The sequence below is a fragment of the Macaca nemestrina genome, chromosome 4 (genome assembly GCF_043159975.1).
Source record: "Macaca nemestrina isolate mMacNem1 chromosome 4, mMacNem.hap1, whole genome shotgun sequence".
Classification (NCBI taxonomy): Eukaryota; Metazoa; Chordata; class Mammalia; order Primates; family Cercopithecidae; genus Macaca; species Macaca nemestrina.
The window spans coordinates 97,727,397-97,740,546 of NC_092128.1; the positions used below are offsets into that span (position 1 = coordinate 97,727,397).

At 41.3% G+C, this 13,150-nt stretch overlaps 2 long non-coding RNA genes and 1 pseudogene across 3 annotated transcripts in view; 2 read left to right on the forward strand and 1 right to left on the reverse strand.

Annotated features, from left to right (window-relative positions):
* Window positions 1–8,804, forward strand: part of LOC105475743 (uncharacterized) — a 75,027-nt gene extending 66,223 nt beyond the window's left edge. Inside the window, exons 5-6 of one of the 2 annotated variants that reach the window (XR_011622254.1) lie at window positions 8,001–8,123; window positions 8,485–8,804. This is a non-coding gene — a long non-coding RNA (uncharacterized lncRNA). The remainder of the gene's footprint in view (window positions 1–8,000; window positions 8,124–8,484) is intronic. The other variant, XR_011622255.1, reaches the window with a different exon arrangement.
* LOC139362825 (uncharacterized) overlaps window positions 1–13,150 on the reverse strand; it is an 82,224-nt gene that overhangs the window by 46,602 nt on the left and 22,472 nt on the right. The gene's annotated exons all lie outside the window — the stretch shown is intronic.
* Window positions 10,830–13,150, forward strand: part of LOC105475741 (mitotic spindle assembly checkpoint protein MAD2A pseudogene) — a 35,927-nt pseudogene continuing 33,606 nt past the window's right edge.

Sequence of the window (13,150 nt, forward strand, 5' to 3'; positions counted from 1 at the left end):
GCCCTCTCTGGCTCATTTTCATCACAGAAGTCTCTACTCTGTACTTGGAAAGTCCTTTCCTGACCAGCCTATATAAAAATAACCACTCCCTTTATGGTCTCTATCACCTCCTACTGTCATTTCCTTCATGGAACTTACCTCTACCAAATATTAACTTTCTTATTTATTATCCATTTATTTATTGTCTGTTCCCAACCACCTCCACACTAGATTGTAAATTCTAAGAGAGTCAGAACTGAGAACCATTGATAAAATGTGGAAATCACTTTTTTTTTTTTCTGAGACAGGGCTTGCTCTGTCACACAGGCCGGAGTACAGTGGTGCAATCATGGCTCACTGCAACCTTGATCTTCAGGTCTCAAGTAATCCTCTCACCTCAGCCTCCCAGGCAGCTGAGACTACAAGCACGTGCCACCGTGTCCAGTTAATTTTTAAATTTTTTGTATCGATGTTGCCCAGGCTGGTCTTGAACTCCTCGGCTCCAGCAATCCTCCCGTCTCAGTCTCCCAAGTAGCTAGGACCACAGGCATGCACCGCCACACCTGGCTAATTTTTGTTGTTGTTGTTGTTTTAGTAGAGATGAGTTTTTGCCATGTTGCCCAAGCTGTTCTCAAACTCCTGAGCTCAAGTAATCCTCCCTCTTGGCCCTTCCAAAGTGCTAGGATTGCAGATGTGAAGGACCACACAGGGCCTCAGTAAATATTTCTGAATTAATGTGAATAAGCATTTAAATGAATGAATGATAGACTACTGAAAAGTTCAAGAACACCCTGACCTTTTAGTAACATATGTATGATACTACTCTCTGATCACTACTTCTCTTTGAATATGCGCCAATAAATGTTCTGTGCCATTTGTTAAAGTCAATGTCGATTTTACACCATCTACCCAGATCAATTTATGTTTCCCAAAGTCAACAGTTTGGTTTTTTTGAGACAGAGTCTCACTCTGTCACCCAGGCTGGAGTGCAGTGGCACATTCTTGGCTCACTGCAAGCTCCGCCTCCCGGGTTCACGCTATTCTCCTGTCTCAGCCTCCAGAGTAGCTGGTACTACAGGCGCCCGCCACCACGCCCGGCTAATATTTTGTGTGTGTGTGTGTATTTTTAGTAGAGACAGGATTTCCCCGTGTTAGCCAGGATGGTCTCAATCTCCTGACCTTGTGATCCGCCTGCCTCGGCCTCCCAAAGTTCTGGGATTACAAACGTGAGCCACCGTGCCTGGCCAAAGTCAACAATTTCCAAAGGTAGTAAAAAACAAATCTCAATAATTTTCAGCAAGGTATGAAAATCACATGCTGTCCTGCTGAAAATTATTGAGACTTAGATGTTGATAAGGTATGAAGATTATTCATTCTGCTGTATTACATTTAATAAAGTCACTGACATCTTTTTAGTTTAACCTTTATTTCATTAGATTAAAAATAGAAATAATCTTGATTTAAATTCATATATTAAATATATATGTTTATATATTAAAATGAATTAAATTAGTATATCATATTTTCATTTCCTTTCAATATATGCTGGAAAGTTTAAACTTTTGTATCTTAAGGTCAACAGTCCTTACAGAAGGATCAATTTCTAATTCTATAATGAAATTTAGTGTGGAAAAGACTTAAAATACAGAAATTCACTTTATAGAGAACATTTAAAGAATTCATCTATTCCATAAAGTAAGCTTCAGCTAATGGCTCACGTAAGAAACACGATAAGAAAAGTATCAAACAAGATGGAGTAAATGTATTATCATGTGATATCTATTACTGCCTACTACTCATACCATAACATTTAACTGACTTTTTTGAGTGGCTTGCATTCTATTTAGATACTGTTTGATCACACACATCAACCCTGATAAAATGATCATAGAGAACTTTGCAAATCATGTAACAGAATTCAAATCTTAAGAGCCATGCAATGCCATTGAAGCATTCTAAAACAATGAGAAACTATTAGATTTGGTATTTTAGAAATTTCACTCAGCAGGATGGCGAATGGAGTGAAAGATATCAGGGCTCAAGACGAGGAGTCGTAAATGAGAGCTAGCTACCCACCTAAAACTGAATAGTGGCAATGAACATGAGAAAAAGCAAGCAGATTCTAGAGAGACTTAAGGAGGTGAAACAGAACCTAATCAGAGCCGTTTATTATATCTTGTCCCCTTCTACTTATACTTTTTGTGCATTTTACATATAGGGAGGGGGTTCAAAGTTTACAAACTAAAGCTATTTCACATTAAATACTGGTTGAAATAATATCTTGTTTCTATTCAATTCAAAATCTTATGGGATTTATGGAGGCAAAGCTTTCAACAGATTCACAGAATACTGATTAGATGTAGCATCGAACTATTTACCATGTATACCAAGAACAATCACTGAGGAAAAGACAGTGTCTTCAATAAATGGTGCTTGGAAAACTGGATGTTCACACACAAAAGAATGATACTAGACTCTCCCGTCTCATCTTGTAAAAAATTCAACTCAAAATGACTTAAAAACCCAAAGCATAAAATTGCTAGAATTAAATATAAGGGACACACTTCAGGACATTGGTCTGGGAAAAGATTTTATGAATGTGACTTTAAAACCACAGGCAACAAAAGCAAAAATAACAGATGAGATTATATCAAACTAAAAAGCTCCTGTACAGCCAGGGAAACAATCAAGAGAGTGAAAAGACAACATACAGAATGGGGGAAAATATTTGCCAACTATTCATCCTGCAGGGGGATTAATAGCCAGAATATGCAGGAAAATCAAACAGCTCAACAGAAAAACAAAATAAAACAAAGAATCCAATTTAAAAATGGGCAAACAATCTGAATAGATATTTTTCAAAAGAAGATATACAAATGGTCAACAAATATACGAAAAAAATGCCCAACATCACTAATCATCAATGAAATGAAAATCAAAACTACAATAAAATATTATCTCACTCCAGTTAGGATGGCTATTATCAAAAAGACAAAAAATAACAAATGCAGGTGAGAATGTAGAGAAAAAGGAACTCATACATTGTTGGTGGGAATGTAAACTAGTACAGCTTCTATGGAAAATAGTATGGAATTTCCTCAAAAAATTACCAGTAGAATGACCAGGTGATCCAGCAATTCCACTACTGGGCGTTTATCCAAAGGAAAGGAAATCAGTATATTGAAGAGATATCTACACTCCATGTTTACTGCAGCACTATTCAAAATTGCCAAGATATAGAAGCAACCTAAGTGTCCAACAACAGATGAATGGATAAAGAAAATATGGAATCCCGTCATTCACAGCAACATGAATGGAACTGAAGGACAATTATGTTAAGTGAAATCAGCCAGGAACAGAAAGTTAAACACCACATTTTCTCACTTATATGTAGAAAAGCTTAAAAAAAAATCTCCTAGAAATAATAAGTAGAACAGAGGTTAATGGAGACTGGAAAGAGCATAGGGAAGAAGAGGATAAGGAGAGACTCCTTAAAGGCTACAAAATTACAGCTAGAGAGGAGGAATAAGTTCTAGCGTTCTATACCACCTTAGGATGACTATAATTAACAATCGTATGTATTTTCCAATAGCTGAAAGAGAAGATATGAAATGTCCCAATAAGAAGAAATAATAAATGTTTGAGATGATGGAATGCTAATTGCCCTGATCTGATCACTATACATTGTATGTACTGAAACATCACATACACCCTATAAATATGTACAATTATTATGTGTAAATTTAAATAAATAAGAGAATATTCACCATGTAATTTCTTTTTATTACTTTTTTTGTCTTTTTGTTTCTTTGTTGGGTTTTGTTTTGTTTTGTTTGAGATGGAGTCTCCTCTATCGCCCAGGCTAGAGTGCAATGGCATGATCTTGGCTCACTGCACAACTCCACCTCCCAGGTTCAGTCGGTTCTCCTGTCTCAGCCTCCTGAGATAGCTGGGATTACAAGCATGCACCACCATGCCCGGCTAATTTTTATATTTTTACTAGAGATGGGGTTTCACCAGGTTGGTCAGGTTGGTCTCGAACTCCTAAACTCAAGTGATCCACCCACCTCGGCCTCCCAAAGTGCTGGGATTACAGCCACTGAGCCCAGTCCATTTTTTAACACTTAGGGACAGGGTCTCACTCTGTCACCCAGTGCAGTGGCATAATCATAGCACACTGCAGTCTCAAACTCAAGGGATCCTCCCACCTCAGCCTCCCAAGTAGCTATGACTACAGGCATGTGCTACCATACCCGGCTATTGCCATGTCATTTCTTTTATCCCTTTTGCAACTAGTAAGACATAACTTAGAGATAACTTATACATGATATATATGTATTATATAAGACATAAGTTGACAGCCAGGTGCAGTGGCTCACACCTGTAATCCCAGCACTTTGGGAGGCTGAGGCAGGAGGACTGCTGGAGCCCAGGGGCTTGAGAACAACTTGGGCAACATGGCAAAATCCTGTCTCTACAAAGAAAAATATAAAATATTTTAGCCAGGGATGGCACATGTTTATAGCCCCAGCTACTCAGGAGGCTGAGGCGGGAGGATCACTTGAGCCTGGGAGGTGGAGGCTGAAGTAACCATGATCATGCCACTATACTCCAGCCTGGGTGACAGAATGAGATCCTGTCTCAAAAAGAAGAAGAAGAAGAAGAAAGAAGAAGAAAGAAGAAGAAAGAAGAAGAAGAAGAAGGAGGAGGAGGAGGAGGAGGAGGAGGAGGAGGAGGAAGGAGGAGGAGGAGGAGGAGGAGGAGGAGGAGGAGGAGGAGGAGGAGGAGGAGAAGAAGAAGAAGAAGAAGAAGAAGAAGAAGAAGAAGAAGAAGAAGAAGAAGAAGAAGAAGAAGAAGAAGAAGAAGAAGAAGAAGAAGAAGAAGAAGAAGAAGAAGAAGAAGAAGAAGAAGAAGAAGAAGAAGAAGACATAAACTGACAAACAGCAATATCACTTGTTGAGGCACCAGCCTCCCTATGGCTATGGCTCTTCCCTAAAAAATGCAATGCAGGCCAGGTGTGGTGGCTCACGCCTGTAATCCCAGCACTTTGGGAGGCTGAGGCAGGCAGATCACTTGAGGTCAGGGTTTCGAGACCAGCTTGGCCAATATGGTGAAACCTTGTCTCTACTAAAAATGCAAAAATTAGCTGGGCATGGTGGCACATGCCTGTGGTCCCAGTTACTCAGGAGGGTGAAGTAGGAGAATCACTTGAATCTGGAAGGCAGAGGTTTCAGTGAGCTGGAATCGTGCCACTGCACTCCAGCCTGGGTGACAGAGCAAGACTCTGCCTTTAAAAAAAAAAAAAAGCAATGCAATGCTTCATAATAATTGCAAGGCCTTTATGTTCTTTCCTGCATATTTCTGCATATCCAAATCCAATGTATATTCCTCAGCTTATTTCAACTCCATGCAGCTTCCCAGATCCCAGACTCTGGGAGTAACAAATTTTCTCCTTTTCAGAATTCCCATTTTCCTCTTATGGCACTTCATATTCTACTTAGCGTAAGGGCTCATCTCCAGCAGATGGTAAGCACCTTGTAACCAGGGTTCTCGTCACTTCCACTTTAAGTTACCCACAGAACTCCCACAGAATAGTGCTTGGCATGTAACAAAAGCTCCAAAAATATTTATCAAATGAATAAATCAATAGCTATTTCCAGTTGCTCTTTCCACCCTGCCTTGTTTCAGTATCAGTGGACAAGCTGTTCATGCTGGACATGCTGCTAGAGGTCAAAGCCTCAATGGGACCTTTTGAATTACAGGCTGCAGGGGAGGAGAAGCCTCACTGACAACTTGGTAGAAACTATGCCAGATATTTTACTTAAAAAGATACTGATGGGCAGGGGCAGTGGCTCCTGCCTGTAAACCCAGCACTTAGGGAGGCCAAGGCAGGCAGACAACCTGAGGTCAGGAGTTCAAGGCCAGCCTGGCCAACATAGTGAAACTCCGTCTCTACTAAAAATACAAAAATTTAGTCAGGCGTGGTGGCAGGCACCTGTAATCCCAGCTACTCGGGAGGCTGAGGCAGGAGAATCGCTTCAACCCTGGAAGTGGAAGTTGCAGTGAGCTGAGATCGCACCATTGCACTCCAGCCTGGACGACAGAGCCAGACTCCATCTCAAAAAAAAAAAAAAAGATACTGTTAAGTCGCAGGTCTAAACTTTGATTTATAATCTGTCTTACAACAGTCCTAACTGAAATTTTTAGCGTAAAAATTCCAACCACCAGTTTCTTTTGGAACCTGGTTATCCCAGCATATCAATCCATACATAAGAAATTGGTGCAGACTGGGCTGGGCATGGTGGCTTATGCCTATAATCCCAGCACTTTGGGAGGCTGAGGCAGGTGGATCATGAGCTCAGGAGTTCGACACCAGCCTGATCAACATGGTGAAACCGCATCTCTACTAAAAGTACAAAAATTAGCCTGGCGTGGTGGCAGGCACCTGTAATCCCAGCTACTAGGGAGGCTGAAACAGGAGAATCGCTTGAACCCAGGAGGCAGAGGTAGTGGTAAGTCAAGATCCCGCCATTGCACTCCAGCCTGAGGGACAGAGTGAGACTCCGTTTCAAAAAAAAAAAAGAAAGAAATTGGCTCAGGCTAACCAGACTGACTGGGTTGCCTGTGTTGAAACTCAAGATAGTATTTTAAAACATTAAAATAAATTTTGAGCTTCACATGCAATTTATAAATAGTTTTCTAAGGAATTCAGTTTCTAGAACACAATCATGTTGAAATCCCAAGGGAGAAAACCTTACTTTCAAAAAAACAGACAACCATTAGACAATCAGATCCACAAAATTGGCAGCTGCAGCAGTTTTCAAAATGTCTAAACTGCTTCAACAGGAAGCCAGCCAAAGTTCTGTCCATTCAGGCATAGAACAAACTTACCCTTTTAATTCCTTTCTTATTGTGTGGAATACTGTAATATTGTTGTATTGTGAATGCTCTCTAGGTCTGATACTGGGTCAAAGGTGTATTTGGCTTCTAGGGTTTTAGAAAAAACGAGTTTAAGCTTCCGATACCCCAGCTTATATGGATTTATAGCTAAATCCTTTCTAGCTGTATTAAATAACTAACAAAACAAGGCCAATTTTTCTTTTAAAAAATTTTGATACTGTGGTATGTAGGGGTAAAATGGCATGGTATCTGGGACTTGCTTTAAAATACTTAAGCAAAGGGGGAAAAGGAGATGACAGATGAAGAAAATGACAAAATCTCGATTGTAATTTCATTTGTATGGTGAGTAGATGGGAGTTCATTGTACTACTTCTCTAACATTTGTGTATGTTTGGATTTTTTCTTTTTGAGTGTTACTTTATTGCAATAACAATTTTAAATTAAAAACAGAAATCTGGACAAACAGGGCCTAGAGTCCTGAATCATTCTTGAGAACTGCAGGGTGTATTCCATCTTAGTGTATCTTAGTTCAACTCTAGACTCATGTCCTTAAAGTTTGCATGCTGGCTCTCAGCTTTGTTGTTTCCTTTAAAAAAAAAAAGTGTTCGCCGGGTGTCGTGGCTCACGCCTGTAATCCCAACACTTTGGGAGACTGAGGCAGGCAGATCACCTGAGGTCAGGGGTTCGAAACCAGCCTGCCCAACATGGTGAAACCCTGTTTATATTAAAAATACAAAAATTAGCCATGCATGGTGGCGGGCACCTGTAATCCCAGCTTACTCAGGAGGCTGAGGCAGGAGGATCACTTGAACCTAAGAGGCGGAGGTTGCAGTGAGCCGAGAACAAGCCACTGCACTCCAGTCTTGACAACAGAGCAAGACTCCATCTCAGGGAAGAAAAAGGTGTTTTTTTTAGCAAGGCATGATGGCACGTGCCTATAGTCCCAGCTACTAGGGAGGATGAGGTACAAGGATCTCTTGACCCAGGATAGAAGCTACAGTGAGCTATGACTGTGCCACAGCACTCTAACCTGGTGACAGGCAAGATTCTATCTCTAACAATAATAATAATAATAATAATAATAATAATAATAATAATACATTTTTAAAATGTTTTTTCAGGAAGTCCAACTCAAAAGTGAGATGTGCCTGTGGTCCAGGGCACTAAAACACAGCCAGAAATTTCAGGATGGTTCATGACTTCATATCTCATCTCTAAGTTTCTAGGGACACAGTATCTTCTTGGTAACGGCAGATTGCTTTCTATTTGTGGTGGACATGTGTTGCTTTTGCTGTCCAGGATTTACACTGTTTCCTGCGATTAAAAAAGTCCCTAGATTTCCATTTGGGGATCCACCTTAGCCCCATTCTCAGTCCATGATGAGGCTAATTCTACCTTTGGATTTGGGGGTGGAGTTTAAGATCAAAAGTAAGTCAATCAGAGCATCCCATTCCCCCAGCCACTGACTTTTTCATAGATGGGCACCTGTCAGGCCAATAACAATTAAAGGAGGTTCAGGTCTCAGAGTTAAACCTATATTTGTGCTGCCAGGAAGTGTACTCTCTTTCTCATGTGATTTGGTATTGGGTTAATGTGTTCTTGTAGGGCTTGAAGCCATCATGGATAGCCTGCCAACTAATTAAATACAGCAGAAAGTAGCAATGTAGCCAACGGATGTGAAAAGAAGATAGGTTCTAAAGACGTCATGTGAGCTCTGACCAGCTGCCCTTGAAGACTGTCCCTGTCCTTTCTGTTATGTGAGCCAATAAATTACCTGAGGAGTGCTGGCTAATCCGTAGTTTAATCGCTTCCTCTTATAATTAAGCCACACTGTATAGTCAGATAGCTTGATAATATAGCACTTTCTAAGGTTTGCACGCCAAAAGAAGATGCATAAACTTAAAGCATAATTCTTACTTATCAAAATACATGAATGAGTTCTGGAACTGTGGCGTCATGGTCATTAAATTCTGTGATTTTTTTTTTTTTTTTTTTTTTTTTTTTTTTTTTTTGAGACAGAGTCTCGCTCTGTCACCCAGGCTGGAGTGCAGTGGCCGGATCTCAGCTCACTGCAAGCTCCGCCTCCCGGGTTCACGCCATTCTCCTGCCTCAGCCTCCCGAGTAGCTGGGACTACAGGCGCCTGCCACCTCACCCGGCTAAGTTTTTGTATTTTTAGTAGAGACGGGGTTTCACTGTGTTAGCCAGGATGGTCTCGATCTCCTGACCTCGTGATCCGCCCGTCTCGGCCTCCCAAAGTGCTGGGATTACAGGCTTGAGCCACCTCGCCCGGCCAAATTCTGTGATTAATTCAACCTATATTGCATGCCTATTTTGTGACTGTGCTAAGTGCTGATTCTAGCAAGATAAGAGCAGCTCAGCAATGGAAAATAAATGCAGTCCCTAAATGTTTTAATTTGCTCAACTGACATATCTACTTCTTTTTGAAACTTTTATAATGAAACTTTTTTTTTTTTTTTTTTGAGACAGAGTCTTGCTCTGTCACCGAGGTTGGAGTGCAGTGGTGCAATCTCAGCTCACAGCAAGCTCCACCTCCCAGGTTCACACCATCCTCCTGCCTCAGCCTCCCGAGTAGCTGGGACTAAAGGCACCTGCTACTATGCCTGGCTAATTTTTTGTATTCTTAGTAGAGATGGGGTTTCACCGTGTTAGCCAGGATGGTCTCAATCTCCTGACCTCGTGATCCGCCCACCTCGGCTTCCCAAAGTGCTGGGATTACAGGCATGAGCCACCACACCCTGCATATAAGGAAACATTTTAAGAGCATTTCAGTAATGTAACTGTTACTAGTCAGACTCCCTCCTAGATATTTGGGGGTCCAAATGACATATGCAGGCTAGGTTTTTAAGAACAGGTGTGAGAATTTGAGTAAGAAACTCTATGGCTGCTAAGTCTAGAAACTATGAAGATCCCAAAGACAGCTTCTGGAAAGAAAGCTGAGAATAAGCAACACAATCCCACCAAAGCAATAATATGAGGGGAATGTACATAGGGTAAGAGAGAAATAAATGGGAGTCAATGGAGAAATCAAGAGCAACTGGTTGGAAGAGGAGATGGAAGAAGACGGAGAACCTCTGAGACCCAGGTTACTACATCTTCAATCAACACTTGGGAAAGGGCTATGGAGGTGCTAAGCTGTTTCAGATAAACAGCAGAAATATTGGAGAGCCATTTTTAAATTTTTACTACTTTAGTGAAAAAAATATACTCATCTAAATGAAAATCAAAGGTCATAGGAAGAGGAAGAAAACCCACAGATTTCCCTTTTTTTCTTTTCTTTTCTTCTTTTTTTTTTTTTTTGGAGACGGAGTTTCACTCCGGTTGCCCAGGCTAGAGTGCAATGGTGCAATCTCAGCTCATGGCAACCTCCGCCTCCCAGGTTCAAGCGATTCTCCTGCCTCAGCCTCCTGAGTAGCTGGGATTATAGGCATGCGCCACCATGCCTGGCAAATTTTGTATTTTTAGTAGAGGCAGGGTTTCTCCATGTAGGTCAGGCTGGTCTCGAACTCCCGACCTCAGGTGATCTGCCCGCTTCAGCCTCCCAAAGTGCTGGGATTACAGGCGTGAGCCACCGCACTGGCTTCAGATGTTACTGTTACATATTTCTGCTTCTTTAGATGGAAATGGCAAATTAGCCACACCATTCCAACGTCCTTCCAAAATGCCTTTCAGTACTGCAGAAACTAGAATGTTAAATTCATATTTTCCCTACACTCCCCTGCAGCAAGAGTTCTAGGACCCAACAATAAGATTCAATCATGTGAGATCTGAAAGGTGGAAGATATATGATGGCAATCACCCTGCTGCCTTCTCTGTATGGTTAGGGAGGAGAGATGCTGGGTTTTTCTGCAGCAGAATTCCAGTGTCCTGTCACTAGCTTTGTGAGGCTATTGTAGTGAGTTCTTATATTCTACAGTTCCATGGCAACCTCCTGATTCCTCATCTTCATGATCAAGTAGCAGCTAAAATGTCAGGTCAGTTTATCAGTATTATTCTGGGAGTCACTCCTGCAAGCCCAAACTTGAGCTCACTACTCCAATTTTATGAGGACCTAATTCCCTATATTTAAATCTCTTTCTTCGTAAAAAGATCTAGAATGGGCCGGGCGCGGTGGCTCAAGCCTGTAATCCCAGCACTTTGGGAGGCCGAGACGGGCGGATCACGAGGTCAGGAGATCGAGACCATCCTGGCTAACACGGTGAAACCCCGTCTCTACTAAAAAGTACAAAAAACTAGCCGGGCGAGGTGGCGGGCACCTGTAGTCCCAGCTACTCGGGAGGCTGAGGCAGGAGAATGGCGTGAACCCGGGAGGCGGAGCTTGCAGTGAGCCGAGATCCAGCCACTGCACTCCAGCCTGGGCGACAGAGCAAGACTCTGTCTCAAAAAAAAAAAAAAAAAAAAGATCTAGAATGATTTCTGTTTCCTGAAACTAAATGCTGAAGCATTCTACTTTCTAAAGCATTATAGATACGTGATAATAAACAAGTCAAACCAAAGATGCATCTCATTTATAGGGAGGTGTCAGTTGGACACAAAAAAAATATTACTTGGGAAAAGCATTGGGGTATATGCAAGTGAGCAAAGTGGCAGAGCATATTAAGCTCTGAAGCAGCCAATAGTAAGACTGTGTTACTGTCCTCAGCTAGACAGGTTTCTATGGGGCAAACTTCCATAATGCCAAGCCATTTGTTTAGCAGTGTTAGCCAAGTTAATGAGGTCACTGGTACTCACTTGTCATTTTCCCATTGTAGGCACTTACGCACAATGTGAAACATTAATGAATTGAATAGGTCACCAAATACAGTGGTCTGGTCAAGATGTAGCTGTTTGTGAAAGGTTATGAATCAGACTAAAATCCTCATTTGTCACAGAGCAAGGGAGGCAATGCTCTTCCCTTAGCCACAGATCTCTCCACACTTTTCAGAGAATAACTATTATAGAACTGTTATAATAATTACAGTATTATTAGAAAGCATTACCAATTAGAATATGCAGATCACTACCTGTTTCTCTCATAAAAAGCACAGCAAGGAATAAAAAACCATAAAATGCTATCCTGGGAAAAGGATGGGCTTGAAGGTAAACACAAAAGTTGAACTTAGCATTCTCTAATGGCCCTAGAGGAAAGGTGATTCAACTAATATTGGTATTTGTTAGGATTTAATTAAAAACCTCTATCAATTTTCAGTGCTACAAGTATGAGGCAAGGGCTTTTTCTTCCCCCAATGGAGTCAGGCTGGGAGCTCCAGCTCTATCCTGTGTTTAGCACTAATTTAGGGTCATATACCCCCAAAAGACCTGGGAGTCCAGTTCCCATGGAACTGCCCATGGAACTCCCAAAGTGTCTCCAGCAAATTCCCAATGCAGGATCTACCTGCAAGCTGTAGTAGCCTTTGAAAAACTGAAAGAGAAACTTGAGGAGCAGAGTATGAGGATTATTCATTGCTTGTGAATAATTTTTTTTCTCTTTTCTTTTTTAAGATAGGGGCCTACTCTGTCATCTAGGCTGAAGTGCAGTGGCATAATCATAGCTCACTGCAGCTTTGATCTCCTGGGCTCAAGTGATTCTCCAGTCTCAGTCTCCCAAGTAGCTGGGACCACAGGCGCACACCACCATGCCTGGCTAATATTTAAATTTTTTGTAGAGATGGGATCTCACTGTTTCCCAGAGTTGAATAATTTTTAAATGCATTTTACACTTGGAGAAGATTGTACCAAAATCATCCATTTGCATTTTCACTGAATGATGTGTAAACATTTTAGTTATTATATATATGCTAAAAGTATAAAAAATTTGTTTATATCTTTTTTTAGTATATCTACTTTTCATTTGTGAGAACCCTAGAGGAAAAAGTGTTACCAAAAAGAAAACAACCACCAAAATCTCTACTTTAATGAATAAAAGCTAATGAAGTAGGCTGCTTTCCTATTATTTAGTTTCTCTAAATGTCTATTCCCTTATTAATAACTCTGCTTTATTAAAATAACTGTCTCATCCAGGCGCGGTGGCTGACACCTGTAATCCCAGCACTTTGGGAGGCTGAGGCAGGCAGATCACCTGAGGTTGGGAGTTCGAGAGCAGCCTGGCCAACATGGTGAAACCCCGTCACTATTAAAAACACAAAAATTAGCCAGGCGTGGTGGCGGGTGCCTGTAATTCCAGCTACTCGGGAGGCTGAGGCAGAAGAATTGCTTGAACCCAGGAAGCGGAGGTTGCAGTGAGCCGAGATTGCACTCCAGCCTGGGAAACAG